This window comes from Felis catus, chromosome B4 (assembly GCF_018350175.1).
Source record: "Felis catus isolate Fca126 chromosome B4, F.catus_Fca126_mat1.0, whole genome shotgun sequence".
Taxonomy (NCBI): Eukaryota; Metazoa; Chordata; class Mammalia; order Carnivora; family Felidae; genus Felis; species Felis catus.
The window spans coordinates 130,163,479-130,188,247 of NC_058374.1; the positions used below are offsets into that span (position 1 = coordinate 130,163,479).

Genomic DNA, 24,769 nt, shown 5'->3' on the forward strand with positions numbered 1-24,769 from the left:
CACCAATTCTGCAGCCAAAAAAACAGACATGAAAGGAAAATGATTTCGTAAAATAAGTAGTCATTGACCCTAAACAGAATTTAAACAATTTGGAACATTTAGTCAAGTCAAAGTCCCAAATGCCCGCTAGTTAACGCACAGGCATCCAGAATAGGCTTTACAACCGTCGTGGAAAAGGATGCAGTATTTGCTAACAAACTGAAAGCCACACTCTGGGGGAAGGAGAGGAGAAGGAACTCGGCCGCATTAGCCCAGCCTTGAGCTACGTGCTCTCCTAGCTCACCTCTTAAGGACTCCTAACGAGCCACCCGTGGGTGAAACCCTTCCTTATACACCTTCCTGGGGTCAGATGGCTCCAGGAGCTACGATGAGCACTCTTCTAAAAGACCTTTTTAACACTCTTCAAATCAAACAGAAGGTCAGTCACCTTATGCTACAACGGGCAGAGTGCAGCACAGTTTCCAAGATGCCCATCCAATCAATTACTGAGCTTGGTTTATGTTAGTTATCATCAGGAAAGCCACCCACAAGGGTCCGGGCTAAGTGGGCCACTGCGGCGAACACAGCTCCATTTATTTACCTGCTCGTTTCGTTCATACCGGCATTAGGTGCCCTTACGACGTGCCCGGGAAGTTTTATAGGGGTTGTCATTCATTCTCAAAACCGAAAATCCGCAAGTGGTATACCTTCTTATCTCACTTTGCAAATGAGGAAACTAGAGTTCCGGAGATGTCGGCGTGACCAAGATTATATAACTCATTATTTAATGTTTCAAAAAGCCAAGATTTTAACCTAGATCTGTTGGACTCCAAAGCCTGTGCTTTTTCTACTTGGCCTCCTATTTATAGACAGTTGAGGCTGGAAAGGAACATTTAAAAATCATTTCGTATCTGTGGTTTCTGATGTCATCAATAAAACATATCATCAATATATTGCTCGACATCAAGAGCAAAATTATACTTTTCACATATTTCTGACAGTATTAAACCCTAAGCAGGCGCTCAATACTTACTAATTTACCATTCTAATCCTATTATTCTAAACTTCTGGACAAATGGCAATGATTCTACTCAGATCTTTTTAAATTAAAATTGGCTTGAGAAATTACATGCTGAAGAGAAATGACAAAACTTCAGATAACATATTATAGAATTTAATTTTATAATATTTGAGATGAACAAAATCATCACTCTTCTCATGCCTACACTGGTCCAGTCATAATGTCCTAATGCCCACAGTCTCATCTGCTGGTTTTTAATCCATAAACCCTAATGCAGTCAGGATCTATACATTAGATTTATGATTTCTAAATTCTGCATATAGAACCAGAGCATTTCAAAGTATTTCTCCAGGGATTCCACTAAAATTAAATCAGCTGATTAGAGAACCACGCTAAAGAGGCCAAGGTCATGTGTCTGGTACCCATGTGAACCAGTTAGCATCTCTCTCCTCTTGCCACAATATGCACCCTGTTGTAAATATACACCCCGGGTTTTACTGAGAAATTAATGCAAAGTATCACTCCTGAAAAAAAATTGTAAGCATATATCTACTGATGTCAAATATTATAACTGGCTTTTATTCTTTAGAAAGTAGCGATTGTCTTTCAGAACACATGCCCAATTGTTCATCTTTTCTTTCAATATTTACTGTGTACCTACCACATGCCAGCTCAAAAGGCTAGCACTGGAGGACAAATAAACAGAGTTAAGTGTATTATGTGACACAGCAGAGGTGTATACGGGTACGGTTAAGAGTCCACGAGACGAAATGGCTAACTCTAGAAGGTGCCATAAAGAACGAGCCCTAGGAGTTCGCTGAGGTAAATGAGGCAGGTCAGGGCCTTCCAGGAAGAGAGAGAAGAGATTTACAAAGGTACGGTCATGAGAGAACAAAGCAAACTTAGGAGAACTTTCAAGTATTTTGCTAAGGCCAGGCTGAGAATTGAGAGATACGGCCGGCTGAGAGAAGGCAAGGCAACATCTTTTAGATTTTCTACCTCATCCAGGTTAGATTTTCCTAAAACACTTACTTGGAGTTAGACTTCCATGGGGGGGGGGGGGGGGGGGGGGGGGGAGGGGGCAGGGGGTTGGTTTAATACCATGTGGAGAGCTCTTCTCCTTATAGTTTCCATGATAAAAATAAGGGTCAATAAAAAGCTTCTGCACAGCAGGGCACCTTGGTGCCTCATTAAGTTGAGCGTCCGACTTCAGCTCAGGTCGCGATCTCATGTTTTGTGAGTTTGAGCCCCACGTCGGGCTCGCTGCTGTCAGCCTGTCAGCACAGAGTCTGCTTCGGATCCTCTGTCCCCCTCTCTCTGCCCCCCCTCCCTTGTGCTCTCCCAAAAATAAACAGTTTTTAAAAAAATTTTTAAAGCATCCGCACAGCAAAGAAAATCATCAACAAAATGAAAAGGCAACCTACAGAATGGGAGAAAATATTTACAAATTGTATATCTGATGAGGGGTTAATGCAAAACATATAAAGAACTCATACAACTCAATAACCAAACAAACAATCCAATTATAAAATATGCAGAGGATGTAAACAGACATTTTTTCAAAGACATACAGATGGCCAACAGATACATAAAAATGTGCTCAATATTGCTAACCATCAGGGAAATGCAAGTCAAAACCACAGGGATATATCACCTCACATCTGCTAGAATGACTATTATCAAAAAGATAACAAGGGTTGGTAAGGATGATGAGAAAAGGGAACCCTCATGCACTGTTGGCAGGAATCTGAATTGGTTCGCCCACTATGGAAAACAGTATGGAGGTTCCTCAAAAAATTAAAAATCAAACCACCATATGATCCAGGAATTCCACTTCTGGGTCTTTATCCAAAGAAAACAAACACACTGATTCAAAAAGATATCTGCAGGGGCGCCTGGGTGGCTCAGTCGGTAAATGTCCGTCTGACTTCAGCTCAGGTCATGATCTCACAGTTTGTGAGTTCGAGCCCCGAGACGGGCTCTGTGCTGAAAGCTCGGAGCCTGGAGCCTGCTTCGGATTCTGGGTCTCCCTCTCTCTCTGCCCCTCCCCTACTCACACTCGGTCTCTGTCTCTCAAAAATGAATAAGTGTTTAAAAAAATTTTTAATAAAAATAAGCCCATGAAGCCCATGTTCACTGCAGCATTATTTATAATAGCCAAGACAAAGAAATAATCTAAGTACCTACTGACACATGAATGGACAAAGAAAGTGTGTATATATACAATGGAATATTATTCAGTCATAAAAAGAAGGAAATCCTGCTGTTTGTGACAACATGAATGGACCTTGAGGGCATTAAGCTAAGTGAAATAAGTTGGACAGAGAAAGACAAATCACATATAATCTCACTTACATGTGAAACCAGAAGTAGGGTGGAGGAGAAGCAAACTGTTACATACAGAGAACAGACTGGTTGCCAGAAGTGGGGTATGGGGAGTGGGCAAAATGGGTGAAGGTGGTCAAAAGGCACAAACTTCCAGTTATAAAATAAATAACGCATTAGAATGTAATATACAGCATAGGGAAAGTAGTTAATAATACTGTACTGTATGTCTGAAAGTTGCTGAGAGTAGATCTGTTTAAGTTTATTTAAGTAAACCAAACCCAATGTGGGGCTCAAATTCATGACCCCGAGACCAAGAGTCACAGGCTCCACCAACTGAGCCAGCCTGGTATCCCACTAAGAGAACAGATCTTAAAAGTTCTCACTCGGGGCACCTGAGTGGCTCAGTTGGTTGGGCGTCCGACTTCAGCTCAGGTCATGTACTCACAGTTCGTGAGTTCGAGCCCCGCGTCAGGCTCTGGGCTGACAGCTCAGAGCATGGAGCCCGCTTCAGATTCTGTGTCTCCCTCTGTCTGCCCTCCGCTGCTGGCACTCTGTCTCTCGCATTGTCTCAAAAATAAATGAACATTAAAAATTTCTCACTCATCACATAAATAAGTTTTCAAAGAAGGGTAGGGAGAGGGGGTTGTTTGGGTGGCTCAGTTGGTTAAGCATCAGACCCCTGATTTCGGCTCAGGTCATGATCTCACGGTTCATGAGTTCAAGCCCCACACTGGGCTCTGCACTGATATTGCAGAGCCTGCGTGGGATTCTCTCTCCCTCTTTCTCTGCCCCTCCCACTCTCTCTCTTTCTCTCTAAAAATAAACATATAAACCTAAAAAAAAAAAAAAAGTTCTCACTCATAAGAAAAAAAAAGGCATAACTATATGTGGTCATGGATGTTAAATAGACTTACTGCGGTGGCCATTTCACAATATACACAGGTACTGAATCATTAGGCTGTCCACTTGAAGCTAATATTATACATCAACTATATCTCAATTATAAAAAAAAAAAAAAGGTCCCAATGAGGTGCATTCTTCTGAAAATGACACTTGTAGTGGCTGAGAAACCTTAATGGAGAGGTTCTTCTGTCTACAGAGCAAAATCCAAATTTGCTTCCCTATGAAGCAGTTTCCTTATTCGTCTCAGAGAACTGGTTTGAGAACTCATCAGTGCAGTGTATTCACCAATTTCCCTTTCCCACTGATGTCTGAAACTTACTGTGAATATGGGACAAGCAAGCTGAGATGAACAAAAGAATTTTCATGGCCCACACAGCAGCCCTAACACGAAACGCCTAAATGTAGGTGCACACCCACATTCTACCAGCTTTGACGGGCAAAGGATTCGCATGCATATGAGGGAAAAGCTTTCTGCCAGCTGCAGCCATCCCTGAACAAAAGTCGAATCTAATGTTTAAGCAAACCTTTTAGTGAAGTGACTATACATACACAGAAATGGCTAATGGGCCGTGAATTTCCTCAAAGAGAACCCACCCAGGTAACCAGCATCTAGGCAACAAACTACCACCACTCTAGAAGCCCCTCTCACGCATTTGCAAAGTCACTCCCATCAGCCACAACAATGACTGTAATTAACACCATAGATTTACTCTGCCTCTTTCTCAACTTTGTATAAATGGAGTCAATCACACGTCATATACTCTCTTGTGCTGGCTTCTTTCAGCCCACATTATATTTGTCAAACGGATCCATCTGTCGAGTATAGCAATGGTTCCATCCATTGTCATCACTGTAAAGCTCTCCATTGCATAAATGTATCATCATTTATTGAAAAACATTTCAGTAATATTGAAAGGCACTTGTGTTACTTCCAGCCTGAGGCTATTACTAAAAAAGCTGCTCTGTATATTCTTGTACATGTCTTTTGGTGCACATTTGTACACATTTCTGTTGGGTATAAAACGAGTGGAATTGCCAGCTACTGGCTCAGCTTTGGCACATATTGCCAAATGCCAGTTCTCCCAAGTTGTACCAGTTTACATTCCCACTAGCAGTAGATGAATGCTCCTAATGCTGAACAACCTCACTAATGCTTGGAGATGTCCGCGTTTTTCATTTTAACCGTTCTGGAGTTAGTATAGTAGCATCGCACTGTGGTTATTTGCTTTACTCTGATGATTAATAATACTGACTACTTTTTGGGCACTTGGATATGATCTTTCGTGAAGTACCTATTCAAATCTTCTGCGCATTTTTTTTACTGGGTTGTTCTAAGTCTGACTGATAAGATTTCTTTTATATATTGATTTGTAGGAGTTATTCATATATTCTGGATACCGGCCAGATACCTATATTGCAAATATCTTTTCCTGAATTCTGAGGTTTGCCTTTTTACTTTCTTAATGGTGTCTTTTAATGAATACGTATTCCTAAATTTAACGTAGACAAGCTATCACTTTTTCCCTTTATAGACAGTATTTATGTCCTGGTTCAAGTACAGAATATCATGAAGATATATTCTCGCAGTTTTCCTCTAGAAACTTTTAATAAAGTAGCATCTGAAATGTGTATTTTTTGAAATTCCCAGGCACATCATGTATGTGTATATAAACAAGGGAGGTTTTCTTCCACCAAACAGATCAACCAACTCAAACAATCTATGAATTAAGCAAGATCACACTAAATTAAATTCATTAAGCCCTCCTACTGCCCAGGACTGAGTCAGGTGCTATAGGAGATAAAAATGGTATGTGAGATCCCTGTCCTAAGTGAACGACACTCAAATATAAGCTGGGAGGATTTTGACATCAGAGCTCAAAAATAATAAATCATCTTCCACCATCCTGAGCTCTCCAAGCAAATTTCTATTTCAATAAGGAACAGCAGGACAAAGGCATTACATTATTACTGCTACTGCTTCTTCAATACACACACCTAAAAACCACATCATTTACCAATTTTCCTAAGAGTACACCTAAGATCTTAATAAGATAACAGCTACAAATTCAGTATTTTATAGCCTAACTACCTAAAAGAGACAGCTGAGTCTGGAAATTATGCAATTTTTCCTGAAATAAAAAAAATCTCATCCTAGCTAGAGAAGAGTGGAGCAGAGAAGGAAAAAAACACATATGTATACACACAAATTCTCACACACCCACCCAAACATACATTTTTTTTTTTCCCTCAATGTTTTCCAAATTTCTTACCCATAATGACTTATCCTTTTCTTCCTGCTCTTGGAGAGAAAGGTGACCTTTAAAAAACAAAAAGAGGGGCACCTGGGTGGCTCAGACGGTTAAGTGTCTGACCTGGGCTCAGGTCATGACCTCGCGGTTTGTGAGTTTGAGCCCCGCGCTGGGCTCTGTGCGGGACAGCTCAGAGCGTGGAGCCTGCTTCGGATTCTGTGACTCCTTCTCTCTCTGTCCCCTCCCCCGCTTGTGCTCTGTCTCTGTCTTTCAACAAATAAACAAACATTTTAAAAAAATTTCCTTTTAAACAAAAAGAAGTAGAATAAAAAGAGTCTCAGTGAGTTAGGAATCAAATGTATATGACCCCTCTATGAGAGGTAAATTTAGGAAGGTCGATTCTGGGATGAGAAGTTGAAGGGGTTAAAGTAAAGAATAGTCATTAAACCAATTCAGATGAGCAGAGAGTTTTTAAACCAGAGTCATCGAGTTTTCTTTATTCTATTTTGTAACGAGCCTCAAAATAGAATTGTGCTACTCTTCTAAACATGTAGAGCAGGAGGGAAAAGAACAAGTCTGCTCATTTTAGAGGTCAAAGTAGACCAGATGCTTCACAGGCTGGGCTTCTAGGCCTTAAGCACATTTTCTGAAATAATGCAAAATCCATCAGCCGAACTTAAGGGATGACCTCAAGTTAAAATAGTTTACTACCTTGTTTACAAGATAAAAAAAAAAAAAAGAAATCTATGAGATTAAAATTCTTTTATCCAGAAAATTTTCAGTCATTCCTCTGACCCAAAATAATAGGCAAAGGCTTGACCAGCCAAGAACTAAGCTCTTTAACAAGAACCACAATTTCCCATGGTATTCATTCATTCAACCAACTTTTATGTTCTGTATATTTAACTATGGTCCCATAATCTAGGGACCACGTATACAGTGTGGAAAACCGACACAGTCCCTGCCCTCGTGAAGTTTAGTCAAGTAGCAGACAAAAACATTGTACCACATAAAAAAGTAGTTCTAAATCATGGTAAATGTCAAAGAAAATTGGGTGAATGTACTTTAGGTTAAAGAAGGCCTCCTTCAGATGATGACTTCTAACCACTGGAAAAACAACGAAAGGAGTCTTCCTGGTGATCCCAACCAAAGATGTCTGTCTGGTTGGTTCACCTCTAGCAATTCCAACTCACTCTTCCAATTTCTAAGGCCGCCTCTACCTCCAATCTATCCCTGCATTCTGAATGCTGCCTCGGCTCAAGCAAATCAAGAGTTCGTGCTATGGCCTCCCTGAACTAGAAACTACAACTGAGGGCCTCTCTCAGTACAGGGCTGACAGCAAAAGTGCCTCCCAAAGACAGCAAAGAGCTGCTAAGGTGGAGCAGAGGTCTCTAGAGGGCCTCCTGTCCTCTCCTTCCACCCTGCCTTCGAGGATGAGCGAAGGCGTCCAAATCAGAACCTCTGCCTTTCTACCATTTCACAAGTGGCTCTTGTACAACTGCATGGGAATCTATAATTATCCCAATAAAAATTTCCATTTTAAAGAAAGCAACTTTTGGAGGCTCAAAGCCTCTCTATAAACAGGCATTATAATTAAATGGTTCACCTCCTTCCTCTCTCCGGTATCAGCTTTTATATGTCTGAGGCAGAAAATCAGCACGCCTAAAAGGGAAGTTGACAGTAAGTTTTACATGATCTTTACAAAAGCTTAACCACTACATTCCCCTTAGAAAAGAAATTCTTTTTCGGAGAAGAGTTTAGGACTTCTATGGAACTCAGAGTGTGAGAGCACATGTACCACCTTTGGATCCAGAATATAATGGGTTGAAGCCGTCTATGACACTGGCTGTGTGACACTGGGCCAGTGCAGTTTCCTCCTCTGCAAACCAGATTAAGGCCACCACACCACAAATTAAGGGAGGTAATGGAGGAGTCTGATACTTGGCAAATAACAGCCACTCAAAAGACAAACAAACACACCTTAGCTGCCTTCCCTTCCTGCCTAAAGGGGGATTTTAAAAAATAAAGTGAAGAAGGAAGACACTACTGGTTAACTGAGAACATTATTACAAGCAGCTGATGGTTAAAAACATCAGGTCATTCTCTATTAGCTTCAATGTCATATTGCTAAGGCTCACTCATAAGAAGGGTAACTGTGTGACCTAGCTTAAGAAATTCCAATTTTAGGGGCTCCTGGGTGGCTCAGTCGGTTAAGCGTCTGACTTTGGCTCAGGTCATGACCTCACAGTTCATGGGTTCAGGCCCCGTATCAGGCTCTGTGCTGACAGCACGGAGCCTGGAGCCGGCTTCAGATTTTGTGTCTCCCTCTCTCTCTCGCCCCTCCCCTGCTCACACTCTGTTTCTCTCTCTCTCTCAAAAATAAATAAACTTCGAAAAAAAAATTTTTTTTAAATCCTAACTTTAAACACTCATCCATTATTCCCACTAACATCAGATTATCCCAGAAATTCATATTATTTCCATTTCCAAACTGTATCTCCCAGACAACCTCACTATCTAGAAACAGCATAAAGAGGCGCCTGGGCGGCTCACTCAGTTAAGCATCTGACTTCGGCTCAGGTCATGATCTCCCAGGTCATGGGTTTGAGCCCCGCACTGGGCTCTGTGCTGATGGCTCGGAGCCTGGAGCCGGCTTCAGATTCTGTGTCTCCCTCGCTCTCTGCCCCTCCCCCACTCGCACTCTCTCTGTCTCAAAACTAAATAAACATTAAAAAAAAAAAAGACTAGAAACAGTATAAAAATTTTTCATTGGACAATATATTCCACACATTTGTTTCGGCGTGAAAAGTGCGATCACCATACTTACACGAGGGTAAAGGGGACACTGAAAAGTACAGACAGGTCAGCAAAACAAACCTATGTCGCTGGGAACTTTATACCTACATAGTATTTGTCCATATTCTATCTGAATAAATTCGCATTTATGCAACCACATGAATACAATAGCCAAATGGATCAGAATAAAACTACAGGGACCCAGACAAAACCCCGGGACCACATTCTGCAACCATCAGCTAGATCGAAAAGACTGAGATTCAAACACCAAGCATACCCTCAGTCTAAGAGGCATCTGTGCCAAAACAGAAGATCAAATTTAGGTATAAAATATATCCCTGGTGGAGTCTGGAAGGCCTGTAAGAACAATTCATTGTCCCTGCAGCAGAACGTCACCGAAAATCCTTTCTTACACTCAGCAAAGCACCTGCAACAGTTAAGAAGCTGGCCAAATTCAACAGCCATCAGGGCACAGAAGGCATGCTCCCTTGGCAACAAGGCTGGGCTCGGAGTGCAAAACACCTTTCTATTCCTACTGGGTTGAAAATCACTGCCAAACCCGCCCTTTAACCAGAAAGGGCCAGTGATAACTCAGTTTATAATGTGAACAAACCATCTACCTGCAGTGTTCTGAACCTTTTGGAAAGAATGCAGGATTGTGAGGAAAGGAGGGGGGAGAAAATGAACGAATGAATGAATCAATGAATCAATGAATAGTGGCTTGGTCTTCCAAATCTGCTTCACATTCTCATATTCCCAATACCCATTTCCCGCAAATACGTCCCGGGTCCAGGAAGAACGTCTTTCAGCATCTGCCTTTAATTTGGCCCTTCTACCCTCCTCCTTCCTCCCCCCTCCTTTTCTCCTCTCCCCTCCTCCCAGCTCTTATCCCACAAGGAATAGGGAGGAACGAAACACACACACACATGCGCGCGCGCACACACACACACACACACACACACACACACACACACGGCTCCCTGTGAACAAATGGAGAAGAGATCAGAGAGGAAAGGAGAAGAGAATGCGGAGGTGCACCAAACAGGAGGAAAGGGCAGCTCGCACAACGGGGCACAAAGAGAAGCCAAGATGGCTGTCCCCGAGCTCCAGCAGGCAGGGCTGTTTCTGATTAGGTGAGTACAATCGCAGGGCTGCACAGGAAGCGCTCGGGGGGCCCTCTTGGTCTGCCCCATCCCAAACACACTGAAAACCTTTGTACTGTAGCAGGCCCATCTGGAATCAGTTAGGACCAAGCTCCTAGCAGGCCTCGCCTTTAAAAACATAAAATGAAATGAAAACTCCCTAAAACCACTGAGCTGAGCTTTTCCCGCCCGCAACTTTCTCATCCCTTCCCCCCAAATCACCCTTCGGAGCACATTTCTCCATCTCCCATTCGGAGGTCCCCTCAAACAAAAGAGTCATAAAGCATTCAGGGAGCTAACATCCTCCCCGGGCCCAGGAACCCCCAGAAAATTACAGTGTTCGTGCAACTGAAATACCTCTTTACACAATTCTGGGATTTTTTTTTTCTAATGTTATTTTTAGGAATTCAAAGTGGCCTACTTTTTTCTGCATTGAACGAGACGGATCCTTTATGAAACTTTTTCGTTCTGTTCTGTCTTCTACATCATGCAAAGCGTAGAAAGACAAACTCTGGGGTAATTCTCCTAGGATTCAAAAGGGACAACGTTTTCCCACTCACATTCCTAAGTTAAATTGCCAATATTTGCTTCTGCAGGAATCTGATTTTCACCGAAGCTTTCTACAAAAACCAAGACTTAAGACTTCTCCAGTAGTGTGGTAAATGCCTAGAGCTAAGATCTGGGAGACCAAGAGAACAGTCCTGATGGCCATGAAGTAGCCACGTGGCTAGGAATAAACCATGTAACCTTTCTGGGTCTCTGTTTTTCACTGGCAAAACATGGGGGGGGGGGGGCGGGGGGTATGGCAGATTCAGTAAGATTACTCCCAGCACCACTACCCCCTCCAATTCCACACACCTAACAAAAATAAGCCTACGTCCACAACTAGCCATCGGCTTCACCTAGGAGTCAGCACTTGAAGGCAATTTTCTTATTGCCCGCAAAGACCGTACGGAAAGGTGTTGGGTGTGTGATGCCCCATGGAGAATGGGCAGGGCCTGCCAGCTAGCACACTTCTATAAGCCACGTTCCCTGTGCTCCTATTGCCTGGCGACATCATAACCACAGCAGGGGGTAAAAAGGCAAAGGCAAGTACCAGGCTGGTCATCTGGGCCCGGCAACCTGATATCAGAGACATATGGCACAGAGACCGGGAGAGTTCAATTCACAAATAAACTCAGAATACAACTCTGTTCTTTGCGCTCAGAAGCATCTTCTTTATTTAACTGATCTCAACCAATATTTATTGAATCTACCAAAAAGGCTAGATTCTCTGGGGAACTGAAAGAAAGAAAGAAAGAAAGAAAGAAAGAAAGAAAGAAAGAAAGAAAGAAAGAAAGAAAGAAAGGGAGGGAGGGAGGGAGGGAAGGAAGGGAGGGAAGGGAGGGAAGGGAAGGGAAGGGAAGGGAAGGGAAGGGAAGGGAAGGGAAGGGAAGGGGAGGGAGGAAGGAAGGAAGGAAGGAAGGAAGGAAGGAAGGAAGGAAGGAAGGAAGGAAGGGGAAGGAAGGAAGGAAGGAAGGAAGGAAGGAAGGAAGGAAGGAAGGAAGGAAGGAAGGAAGGATGAATCAGAAAGTACCCATCCTCAGGAAATGTCTCATCTATTGGAGAGACACAGAGCAGTTCAAATTTGAAGGCTGGCATTGTAAACCACCTGAATTTATCACAGGGCTCCATAAATGTTAAGTAAGTTTACATCTACAGAGCTTCGAGAAGCAGATCTACGCAAATCACCCCCAGCCTAGGCTGTCCCCGGCACAGGAGCTCTGCAAGCCACCACAACTGGCTGTACCTATGGAACAAATTCTTGACCCGAGGCTGGGTTGCAGGGATTAAGAACCAGCTGAGCAAGTAAAAGGTTTGCGACTAGAACTGTTGCCCGTCCCCAGCCTTGCCTTGGGCCACGCCCGCAGCCACAACCAGAAGGGCAGGAATTCGCTCCGCGCACATGTAAGGTTTCTGGCAAGAGGCGCACACCGTGGGGTAGCTGCCTTTATCTCAGGTCGGGTTTCCTCCATAACTAAAACTGGTCAAGCAGGGGTCTGGTTCTTAGAGGGCCTGTTGTGTCGTTTCACATGTTAGAAGTGGAGAGACAAATAATCCTATAAAACTGAGCCGGCTCTGCCTAGTCTCCCATCCGGGTTAGCGCTTCTCCCGCACCACTGCATGGTGTGTCCCATGTGGGGAAGCTCCCTAAAAACATGCCCCTTCAGTGAGTTACACCTCCCCCCTCCCTCAACTGGCAAGACTTCAAAGGCATTCAGAGAGAAGAGTCTCCCACATGGGGTTCCAGAAACAGCCAAGCTGAACTGTAGGAGGCGCATCGGAGGCACCCGGCCCGCTCCCTGAACACTAATACATTTCAAATTCGGCCCAGAGAACTTGGCAGCTCGGCTGGCTCGCAGACCAGCTCTAAACACAACTGGACCGGGCAGGATTCTTCATGGCAAACAGCAGTGGAGGGGGCCAATCAAAACTCCTGGCCCTGCCAAAGAACTGCAGGCTTTTCCTTAAAGGGAAAATGCTTCAAGGTACGTGTTCTTGTGTGTGTGGTTGTGAGCAGAGAAAAGGAGTATTTTTGGAATTTCTACCTCCAATTAACTTTACTCGTATCAACTCCTTTTCCCGTATTTGTCCCCCTCTACGACACCAGCATCGCCGCGGGGAGTAACGAAAAGCAAGTCAGGACTCAACAGAAAGACGACCACAATCCGGACACTACATTTGACCAAAGGAGGCACAGGACGCCTCCTCATTTTAGGAGAGAACCCGGACTCACCCTTACAGCTGCCATTGGAGGGCAAAGTTTGGAGGCTTCTCCCAAAGATTCCTTCCCTAGATCCTCGCCTTTCCCTACTGCCTTATTCCCTTTCTCTGACCCAGTCCCCCCTGTCATTCGGAACTCTGAGTCAGCCGAAATGCTCCAGCAAACTGCACGCTGATTCAAGGATTTCAAAACCAGAGAAAGCGTGGGACGGGGAGGGCTTCTCTAACAACCTGCAGCAGTTCTGTTCTTCTTAAGCTTCCAATCCATCATGGAATGGTACTTTTGTAAAATGCAAGAAAAAGAATCACTAGGAGTAAAAAAAAAAAAAAAGGAAATTTTAAGAAACAAAGACATACAAAATACAAGCCCAAACTTGTTATTATTAGGTTCGATACTCATAAAATTTCTCTGTCAAACTGCTACAAAGTTTCTCAACGCTCACAAGCAATTTCTATACCTCTCTTGTAATGAGTGAACTGGTAAGAAACCACGTGGGAGAATGCTGGTCTACAGAGGGCACCATGATTAGTCCCAGGGCAGTGAGAACAGACCAAGCTTTGGTGCCACCCAGGCCTAGAGATGAATCCCAGCTCAATCACTTAACTAGTTATGACTCTGGACATGTTATTTAATTTCTCGGACTCTCAATAAAACAGGAATGTAGTATCACCAAACACTCTTGCAAGGTTATGGAAGGATCAGAAAAATGTAATGCCAAGGAGCCCAGCACAGTGCCTGAATCAGACTAGGTATCCAATAAAAATAACTATGTTTATCACGTTTTTCCAGAGATTTCCTTTCATCATCCTCTTTTAATCCAAAGGCAATTCCAGGGCACCTGGGTGGCTCAGTCGGTTGAGTGTCCGACTTCGGATCAGGTCACAGCCTCACGGTTCGGTTCGTGAGTTCCAGCTCTGTTTCGGGCTCTGTGCTGACAGCTCAGAGCCTGGAGCCTGCTTCAGAATCTGTGTCTCCCCCCTTCTCTACCCCTCCCCTGCTCATGCTCTGTCTCTCAATAATAATAAATAAACATTAAAAAAGTGTTATTATACAAAGGCAATTCCAATTCCAGGAAATCTTAATCTTGAGAGTTAGTATTTTCATAGCAAATTATAACAGCAAAAGCCAGATCTATGATCTCTTACTCTCCTTAGTATCCTTTCCCCTTTGGTGTCAGAACCAAACATTCTTGTGCCAAAAAATGCATTCCTATTTGATTTCTAGTGTTTTCTGTTTAACTCAAAATACATTCCAATTGGAGGTATAGTCAAACTCTTTCTTACCAATCTAACCACCAATTCTGCTGTAAACCCAGTTTTGCTATATTATACTACATATTGAGACCACACAGGCAGAATGATTTTTTTTTTTTTAACGTTTATTTATTTTTGAGACAGAGAGAGACAGAGCGTGAACGGGGGAAGGTCAGAGAGAGAGGGAGACACGGAATCTGAAACAGGCTCCAGGCTCTGAGCTGTCAGCACGGAGCCCGACGCGGGGCTCGAACTCACGGACCGCGAGATCATGACCTGAGCTGAAGTCGGACGCTTAACCGACTGAGCCACCCAGGCGCCCCAGGAAGAATGATTATAAATTATGTAGAAGACACACATAATGACAAAACCCTGTCACCCCAGCCTGGTCTGAACTCTAGTTTCTTAGGCGCTGAGGCCCTCCTTCACAACTGTTCTTAAAAATCTTAATTTAAGTCCCAGCTCTGCCACTTCACAGTCCCCATAATCTTCAGAAAGCCACATTCCCTTGCTGAGCCTCTCTCTTCCCTGCCCAGTGAAGCTCCCCATTTGACTTGACCTAGGTTGAACTCTTCCTTCCTTTCTTTCTTCCTTTCTTTCTTTCTTCCTTTCCTTCCCCCTCTCTCCTTCTATTCATTCATTCATTCATTCATTCATTCATTCATTCATTCATTTATAGCATGCACACAAGAAGGGAAAGGACAGAGAAAGAAGGGGAAAGAATCCCAAGCAGGCTCCGTGCTCAGTGCAGAGCCCCACGCACATGGCTCTATAACACAACCTCGAGATCCACGACAAGAGCCGATATCAAGAGGTAGATGCTCTACCAACAGAGCCACCCGGGTGCCCCTAGGTTCAACAGTTTCAACACAATCCATGCCAAAGCCCCCTGGCTCCTCTTGTCCTCCTTGTCTTTCTAGCTTGGACAATTCTAGCAGCCATTCTCTCACCAAAGGCTCTGACCACTACTATCACCCCTCTTAATTTTCAGTCTGTCCTTCCTTTCTTTCCTCAACAAGTACCCTCAGTAAGTCACTGGGAGGAGGCAGTTAATGCCACCGGATCCTCCGGGATCTCCACCTCCCCGCTCAAGCCTACATTCATCCTCTTACAAAGATTTCTCCTGGTATTCACAGCATTAAGGCTATATGGAAAACCCTGAAGAATCCAGGCCAACCTTTCTACACACTGAAGAAGCTATATTTGCAATGTAAAATTACAGAAATGGGAAAAGATATTTGCAAACACCTAACTGATAAAGGACTGGTAACAAGAATACATAAAGAGCTCTCAAAACTCATTAGGGCAACAAATAACCCGATTTTTACAATGAGCAAAAGGTTTAACAGACCCGTCATCAAAGAGATATGGATGGCAAAGATGCAAATGAAAAGCTGCTCAACACCATTAACATTTAGGGAAATAATCATGAAAACCGGTAAGAGATACCATCACAAACCTATTGGAATCATTCAAGATTTTTTTTTTTTTTTAATCGACAAAACCCGGTAGTGGAAAGGATGTGGAGCAACCGGAACTGCCTCATACATTCGGTGCTGCCGGGAATGCAAAACTGGTAAGCCTTTTGGGAAACACTTGGGCAGTTTCTTCTCTTCTCTTCCCTTCTCTTCTCTTCCCTCCCCTCCCATTTCTTTCTTTTTTTAAGTAGGCTTCATGCCCAGCACAGAGCCCAATGCTGGCTCAAGACCTGAGATTAAGACCTGAGCTGAGATCAAGAGTTGGACGCTTAACCGACTGAGCCACCCCGGTGCCCCGAAGTTTCTTAAACAAGCTTAAGATAGGACCAGCAACCCCGCCCCTAGGTATCTACCCAAAAGAAATGAAGATAAATGTCCACACAAAAACCATATACACAGAACTATTTATTGGAACTTTATTCATGATTGAATTAAGCTGAAAACCCAGTGACCATCAACTGGTGAATGGAAAAATAAATTGTGGCACATGCATCGATAAAGAACTACCAATAATAAAAAGGAACAAATCACTAATATGTAAAATGGGACGGATGAATCTCAAAAGAACACAAAGTGGAAGAAGCTAGACTCAAAAAGCTACACGGTAATTCCATCTATATGACCTTTTAGAAAAGGCAAAACACCATAGGAATAGAAATCAGATAAGTGACTGCCAACAGCTGGGGACGGGAAGAAGGCTTGACTAGATGGGGACCCAAGGGAACTCTTTATGGTAACGAAGTATTCTGTGTCTTGACTGTGACAGTCGTTACATGACTGTTATATGAATTTTGTCAAAATTCCCAGATACGCGTATTTCAAAGGATGAACTTTACTGCATGTAAACTATACTTTGATAAAGAAACAAAAAAACATAAAAGTCTCCCTCAAAAAATAACAGCCTTCTCCTTTCATCATAAAGGAGTTAGCTGAAGATGCAGGTGGGCCAGAGGACGAGGAATTATAAAGAGGCACAGGCCAGCAGGCCCAGAGCCTACGGTCACAGAGTGTTTCAGGGAGCTGAAGGACTATGATGAGGCAGGGAGGCCATCTCAAAAACCAGGTCAGAGGGCCCAGTGACTGAGGATTCCAAGCCATGAGGAGTGGGGTACAAAGGTGGGAGAGACAACCTCCATGGCTGGAAAACTGGTTACACTGAGCAGATAAGTAAAATGAAATAAGTAAATGCACTGAGGATAAGAGGAGCCAAGTTTTTCCCTACTTGAGAATATAGCTGCAAAACTGGAAAAGAGGTTAGCTGGACTTAAGATGGGCTTATCGATATACGAACTCTGGCTTTATGATACAACACTCATGATTTTACAGTATAAAATCTATAATATACACACATATATATTCACACACATACAAACATCATATATATATATATATATATATATATATATATATATATATATATATATATATCTGCACACACATATAGGAATAGTTACAGATGTATGCATATATGGTATGTGAGTGTACATATATATTTTCTGACTCTGTCTGCTGAGAGACCCTAGAGGCAGTGACACCCCAGCAACGATGTGTATACCTCAGCACCCAGATTTTGGTTTCTAATTACCATCCTCCATTTAAAAGAAGCAGGGCTCCTTGGAAATGGCTGATTCCAAGGCTAGAGCAGGAAAAAAAACAAGATAAGCCTGGAAAATCTCGTGTCAAGAAATGTCCCATGAATGACAGGGTCAAGCCAACAGGACAAAGGAGCCAGCATAAAGCAGGTCCCACGGGCTAAACTGAGGACAGCTGAAGGATCAGAATATAGAATTACAACCTATTACAACCTACTGAACAAAACAGGATACATGAGTCTCTGCTGACAGAAATAAACAAACAAATGAGAAGGGAAAATTCTTCTTTAAAATTTTTTTTTAATGTTTTATTTTTGAGACAGAGAGAGACAGAACATGAGCAGGGGAGGGGCAGAGAGAGGGGGAGACACAGAATCCGAAGCAGGCTCCAGGCTCTGAGCTGTCAGCACAGAGCCCGACGCGGGGCTCAAACTCACGGACCGCGAGATCATGACCTGAGCTGAAGTCAGACATTTAACTGACTGAGCCACCCAGGTGCCCCGGGAAAATTCTTCTTTAGAGTGGAATGTCAACTAATAAATACAGACAGAGAATCACCACTTGGCAACTATCACAGAAGTGGCTGGTCCAGGAAGGAGTTGTCACAGCTAAGGCTGTGAGCCTGAGGTCCGGTGAGGACCACTTTCCTGATTTGGAGAGCATATCCCGGCTACAGAAGACAGTCTTACTAGGGGGAATACACACTGGAGTGTTTCACAGTGAAGGGATAGCACATCCACAGCTTGCTCTCAAAACTCGAAAAATAACAACAGAGAGGGGTGCCTGGGTGGCTCAGTCAGGTAGGCATCCAGCTCTTGATTTCAGCTCAGGTCATGATCTCCCGGTTTGTGGGACTGAGCCCCGCATCAGGCTCCACATTGATAGCACAGAGCCTGCTTGGGATTCTCTCTCCTCCCTCTGCCCCTCCCTTACTCACGTTCACTCATGCTCACTCTCTTCCCCAAAATAAATAAACTAAAAAAATAATGGTAAATAGTATGCATGTATACACACACACAAAGAGAGTGGACAGTGGAGCAAACGCAATAAAATACTAACTGGGAGATCTGAGTAAAGAGAATATAGGCCTTTTTAAAGTTTTTCTCTTTTGGGGAGTTTTGGTTTTGGTTTTTTTCAGTTGTTGTTCGGGCAACTTTTCTCTAATTGTGAAGTTATTTAAAAAAAAATGAAAAATTAATAGCCCTCCAATGCCAGGAAGTATGCAGGGCACGACAGAGTTTACCTTCACAAAAAAGCTGATCCTGAAGCTCAGAAAAGTGAAAACCTGGCCCCAAGTCCTCCAGCTAACAAGTGCTGGCCCCACCCTGAGGTCTGCCAAACTTGAAGGCCTTCAAACTCTGCTACGGCACCACGCCACCTTGTTCCCCAAACGGGTGACCGCTGTTTGCAGAGGGACAGGCCAACGTGTGTGCTGACCACTGAGGATGTAAAAAGAATCAGACCAGCCCTGCCCTCGAGGAATTCGGTCTGATAGAGATAGCCAGCCTTGTAAAGTAATAAAGGATTACAGGTGCCACGGTTGGCCTTCTTACGCGGGGAATGTCGGCCCTCACTCTGTCCTAAGTTCTGTCTGACCCCTTAGAGGGTCATACTTTGCGACGGACAGGACAAATAGACCAGTGGCTGCAATGGGATGCATTTAGGTCATGGAAGTGAAAGGTCTGTGTCTCATGAACATATGAACACACACACACACACACACACACACTCCTCCAAGGGCTGAACAGCCCTAAAGAAAAAAAAACGAAGCGTGGGTAACCCCAGTATATTTGAGGAGTCTCAAACTATTCTTCTCCTTAGGTTTGCATCATCCACAGAGGTAGTGTAAATTTTGTTTAAAGGGGTCCTTTTCTCAAGTAGTGATTGCGGTGAGATTAGAACTGTTTGGCCCAGTTTTGACTCTGGACTACTGCCAGAAATCATACTCTTAATTTCTAGTGGTTTTCTACTCAAAGCAGAAAAACAACTATTATGTATGAAAAACAGCAAAAGTCTGAAGCTCTACCAAAGCACCAAGAATCAGGTTTACTAGGCTCCCTGCTTCGATGACTCTGAAAGCCAAATTTACTCCCAGAGGAAGTGGGTTTTACCATCAATTATGTGTAAATTAAGTGGTTTTCTTCTAGTTATAAACCAACTGGGGACAGAGGGGATACTGTGCCTCCTGGTGTTCTCCTAAGTTTTGCAAGTAGCTCAGGTTCAGACCGTACATCATTTAAGTGAAGGGAAGGCAGAGGGCACAGGCTACACGGCGGTAACACAACGGTAGGCATGATAATCACTGCCTTCAGAACACATAATTTGGCAAGGGAGACACATAAACAAAAAGAGTGTTACAGAACATCATCGAAAGGACACCTTCCAGATAGGAGTGGGAAGGGGAAAGTTTCCTTGAAAGGGGAACACCATTCAGCCGAGATCGAAGCAACGAGACATAATTAACCCAAATTTGCCAGGTTTGTGTACTCATGTGTGTTTTACTTGGTGGAAGATTTCCTGAGCAGGCAGGTGAAAACCATACAAGGAAAGATATGTCCGAAGGCAAAGAGGGGAAAGAAATAGCAAGTGATTCTATGTTGCTGGGACAGAAATACCAGGAAAGAACCCTGTGAAAGGCCTTCAGAAATGGAATAATAAATGTTTCATTGTCACAACAACTCCGTGGCCGTCGTTAGGAGCTCCAGTTCACTGATGAGAAAGGTGGCCTGGACAAGGTCACGCCACACAGAAATGGCAGGTCGGCCATCAAACCCATCCTCCTTTTCATCCCCCTCAGTTTTACCCAGAACAGGACTAGTTCCTCAGATTCCCGAATCACCTTTTCCCTGGATATGTCAACGCTTGCAATTTAACACTTTCAAAATCCAAGCGCTCTCCAAAGTTCATTTTAGCTCCATTTAGAAGCCGGTTCCTCGCTAAAATCTGGTTGTACTCGTGTGTTCACCAATGTGGATTTCAACAACAACAACCACAATTTCCCCTTATGCTGCAGGGGCCCCAAAAGTTGAAGGCAGCACTAAGAAGACAGCCCACACAGAAGTCGTCGTCCGCCCTGTAATGCACAACACATCAGCATCTACTTCAGCTGGCAGCAGGAAGAGACAGAAGTTAGGACCCCACAATTATCCCCGTAGAGCACCACGCGAAAGGAAATGCAGGCGTAAGAGCTACAATAATGGCAACACAAATAGCCATCTGTGCTTATAGCCGGTCATGCCGAGAGCTTTTAAACACCCACATCCCTAATGCCTCCCTCTCCCCCCATGCAGGTGGGCCCATTCCTTTCCATTCTTTTCCAACCCACATAATTTCAAAGGAATAGACAATCCACTGCCAGGAGTGGGGAGCAAAGAAAGCTGCTGTAATTTTTTTTTTAATGTTTATTATTTTTGAGAGAGAGAGAGAGAGACAGAGACAAAGAGAGCACAAGCAGGGAAGGGGCCCAGAGGGGGAGACACAGAATCAGAAACAGGCTCCAGGCTCTGAGCTGTCAGCACAGAGCCCGACGCGGCGCTCAAACTCACAAACTGTGAGATCATGATCTGAGCTGCAGTCGACCGCCCAACCGACTGAGCCACCCAAGCGCCCCCAAAGCTGCTGTACTTTTGCACATAAAAAGACCACTAAGGGAGGGTCCTAACTCCCCACCCTGTGTTCTATCCATTAAACCAGTATTTCCCTATTTCTTCTACTGTCTAAACACACAGTGACGTCACTCCTATTACATCTCCCAGGCCCAGTTCCCTGCCACCCTACCCTGTTCCACTCCCCCCAGGCCTGGTTCCCTGCCACCCACCCTGCCCCGGCTGGATTCGGTACCCTCTGCCCCATCTCAGCATTCACTCACGCTCTCAATGCACATCCCACATTACATCTCTGCTTGGTGTCAGTCACCTCCCCCTCTATACTGAGCTCCCAAAGACAGGGAACGTCTCTCTGTCTCCTTCCACACCCTCAACAGCCAGCACAGTGCTAGGCATGCAGGCTCTGAATGAAGGGTCACGCGGCGCATACGAGAACTGCAGAACGAAACGGGAAGTGGGCAGTGGAAAAGGAAATGGTTGGACAGTAATCTGAGGTCTGAAGATCCAGGATATCTAAAGAGAAATCATGGTACGGTCTCTACACCGGACCAATATTTTGAGTGCAACATTTACATAGGAAAATCACCCTTTAGGGTCACCTGGGTGGCTCAGTCAGTTAAGCGTCTGACTTCAGCCCAGGTCATGATCTCACAGTTCGTGGGTTTGAGCCCCACGTCGGGCTCTGTGCTGACAGCTCAGAGCCTGAAGTCTGCTTCAGATTCTGTGCATCCCTCTCTCTCTCTGCCCCTCCCCAACTAGTGCTCTGTCTCTGTCTCTCAAAAACTAAAATTAAAATGTTAAGAAAGAAAGAAAGAAAGAAAGAAAGAAAGAAAGAAAGAAAGAAAGAAAGAAAGAAAGAAAATCACCCTTTAACAGTCGGTAATAGATTTGCAACAACAGGAAAAGCTACCAATCCCACGGGAAAAACAACAGCAACTAACCAGAATCATCAGTGCCACGTCCCCTGAAGCAGTACAGTATCGAGAACAGCCTGCACGACCACCGCAGCCCTCCCCCCTCCCAGCGCCGGTTCTCAACACAAACAGCTCTTCGGGGCTCCTTTTTTTGATTTCTGTCTTTCGGGGGAAACTTTTTTGCCTCCCGCTCCCCCTGCCCTTTCCCCTCTCCACTCTCCCAACAAGCTACCAGAGAAAACAACGAATATGTGCAGTACCCAAGAATCTTCAGAAGACACATCTCCCCAGTTCTCCTCAGTTTATCCTGAGAGCCGCTGGCAAGAAGGGCTGGCGGTTTGTTCCCAATTACAGGCTTCGTCTGGGGACGAATGGAGCCAGGAAGTCCTCAGCGAGGCGCTGGGAACAATGGGAGATCTCAAAAACATACTTTGGTAACACACTCCCCCACCGGCCTGCAGCCCTGCAACTGCCAGGCTTCTAGCAGGCTCTTCCTGGACTCTAACCCAGCAGCCAATTCCGCCGCTGGGGACATCCACTCTCCCCTCTTCCTTTCCAGGTACGCTTGTCAAAACCCAACAGAACCTGACAGAAAGGGAAGCTGGGGAAAGGGTCTGGTAAGGTCCTGGGAGCGTTTCGAATTAAACCCTGAGCTGTACTTTTTCCGGGTTTTTCTTTTCTACGGAAGCGCAAACCACAGAACTGCTGCGAAGAGGTGCTGATTTTTGCTAAGATTTTATTTGCAATCACTGTAATGAGATGTCAAAGCTGAAAGGAACCTCGGGAAAAAACTCATCGGGTCCCCACGTTTCACAGATGGAGAAATGCCCAGAGAAAAACTGCCTAACTGCGGTTACACAAAGGAATTCCCTAGAATGTCACCTCCTAAATGGCAAGAGCTACACCTAATCCATCTCCAGAGTCCCAACACTGTGCTCCGCGCTTCCTGAACGGTTGCTGAACTGAACTAAAATGAACACAAGTAATTAGTGGGAAATCTAGGGCTGTAACCCACAATGTTGTACTTCAAGAAAAGTGTTTTTCCGGGGCGTCTCGGCGGGGGGGGGGGGGGTCGCTCAGTCGGTTGAGCGTCTGACTCTTGCTCTCGGCTCAGGCTGTGATCTCGCATGGTTCGTGGGGTCGAGCCTACGTTGGGCTCTGTGCCGACAGCGTGGAGCCTACTTTGGATTCTCTGTCCCTCTCGCTGCCCCCCTCCCTGCTCTCACGCTTGCACATGCGCACTCTCCCTCTCTCGCTCAAAATAAATAAACTTAAAAAAAAAAAAAAAGGTGTTCTTCCTTTCTAGAGGACTAGAAAGCTGGAGTCTCTGGATAATTCATGCGTACAGCAGACCCCATGGAATTCAGACACTCTCCCTCAAAGAACTAGGTCTACACTTCCTTTATCGACACCACCTATAACATTTCCAACCCCTTTATGTTCCAACTGATTTAAAAATCATACGTCTCTAAACTGATTTCCTAAAATACTCCTTCTCCTCCACTCAGAAAATATTTTTAATACAATTTTTTTTATTGTTTAATGTTTATTTTTGAGAGAGAGAGAGAGAGAGAAAGGGAGGGAGGCATGGAGGGAGGGAGGAGAGGCAGAGAGAGAGGGAGACACAGAATCCAAAGCAGGCTCAAGTCTCCAAGCTGGCAGCACAGAGCCCGACATGGGGCTCGAACTCATGAACAGTTGAGATCATGACCTGAGCTAAAGTCAGACGCTTAACCGACTGAGCCACCCAGGCGCTCCCACTCAGAAAATCTGTTAATAATTCTCTTTACTTTCTTTTTTTCCCAAGTTTTCATTTAAATTCCAGTTAGTTAACACACAGTGTAGTATTAGTTTCAGGTGCAGAATTTAGTGACCCATCACTTCCAAACAACACCCAGTGCTCATCACAAGTGCCCTCCTTCATCCCCATCACCTATGTAACCCTTCCCCCACCCACCTCCCATCTGGTGGCCATCAGTGTTCTTTAGGGTTAAAAGTCTGTTCCTTGGTTTGCCTCTCTTTTCCCCCCACCATGTTCATTTGTTTTGTTTCTCAAATTCTACACGAGTGAAATCATATACGTTTTTCTCTAATCTTCAATTACTTTCTTTTTTTTTTTTTAATTTTTTTTTTTCAACGTTTTTTTTTTAATTTATTTTTGGGACAGAGAGAGACAGAGCATGAACGGGGGAGGGGCAGAGAGAGGGAGACACAATCGGAAACAGGCTCCAGGCTCTGAGCCATCAGCCCAGAGCCCGACGCGGAGCTCGAACTCACGGACCGCGAGATCGTGACCTGGCTGAAGTCGGACGCTTAACCGACTGCGCCACCCAGGCGCCCCTAATCTTCAATTACTTTCTTAATGACTGTCCCCTTTGATTCCCTCCCTATACTTCAACTTACCCCAAACTACAACAACTACCTCCCTTCCTCTGTGCCCCCACTGAAGTCAATGGTTCTCAACCTTGGCCATGTACTGGAATCAGCTGGGGAGGTTTTAAAAAACATGAATTCCTGGGTCCTACTCCAAGAGTTCCTGATCTAACTGGCCAAGACGGGGTATGGCCAAGGAATGAAATTTTTAAAAGTTCCCCAGGTGATTCTAATGTACAGCTCACTAATGTTGCCATACACGCTCAGAAATTCCCTATGTGGTCCATTATATACCCAAAATATAATCTGTTGTTCTGGATTTGCAAGCTATTAGACTGAAGGCACATTAGAACCACACCCTTGATTCACATC

General features: G+C 44.3%; 1 protein-coding gene across 20 annotated transcripts in view; it reads right to left on the bottom strand.

Moving 5' to 3' along the window:
• Positions 1-24,769, bottom strand: part of RBFOX2 (RNA binding fox-1 homolog 2) — a 289,113-nt gene that overhangs the window by 223,150 nt on the left and 41,194 nt on the right. The window contains exon 1 of one of the 20 annotated variants that reach the window (XM_023257439.2): positions 22,285-22,508. The exons of the other annotated variants lie outside the window; for them this stretch is intronic. The gene's annotated coding sequence lies outside the window, so the exon portion shown is untranslated. Of the gene's footprint in view, positions 1-22,284; positions 22,509-24,769 lie in introns of those variants that run through there. 20 annotated transcript variants of the gene reach the window in all.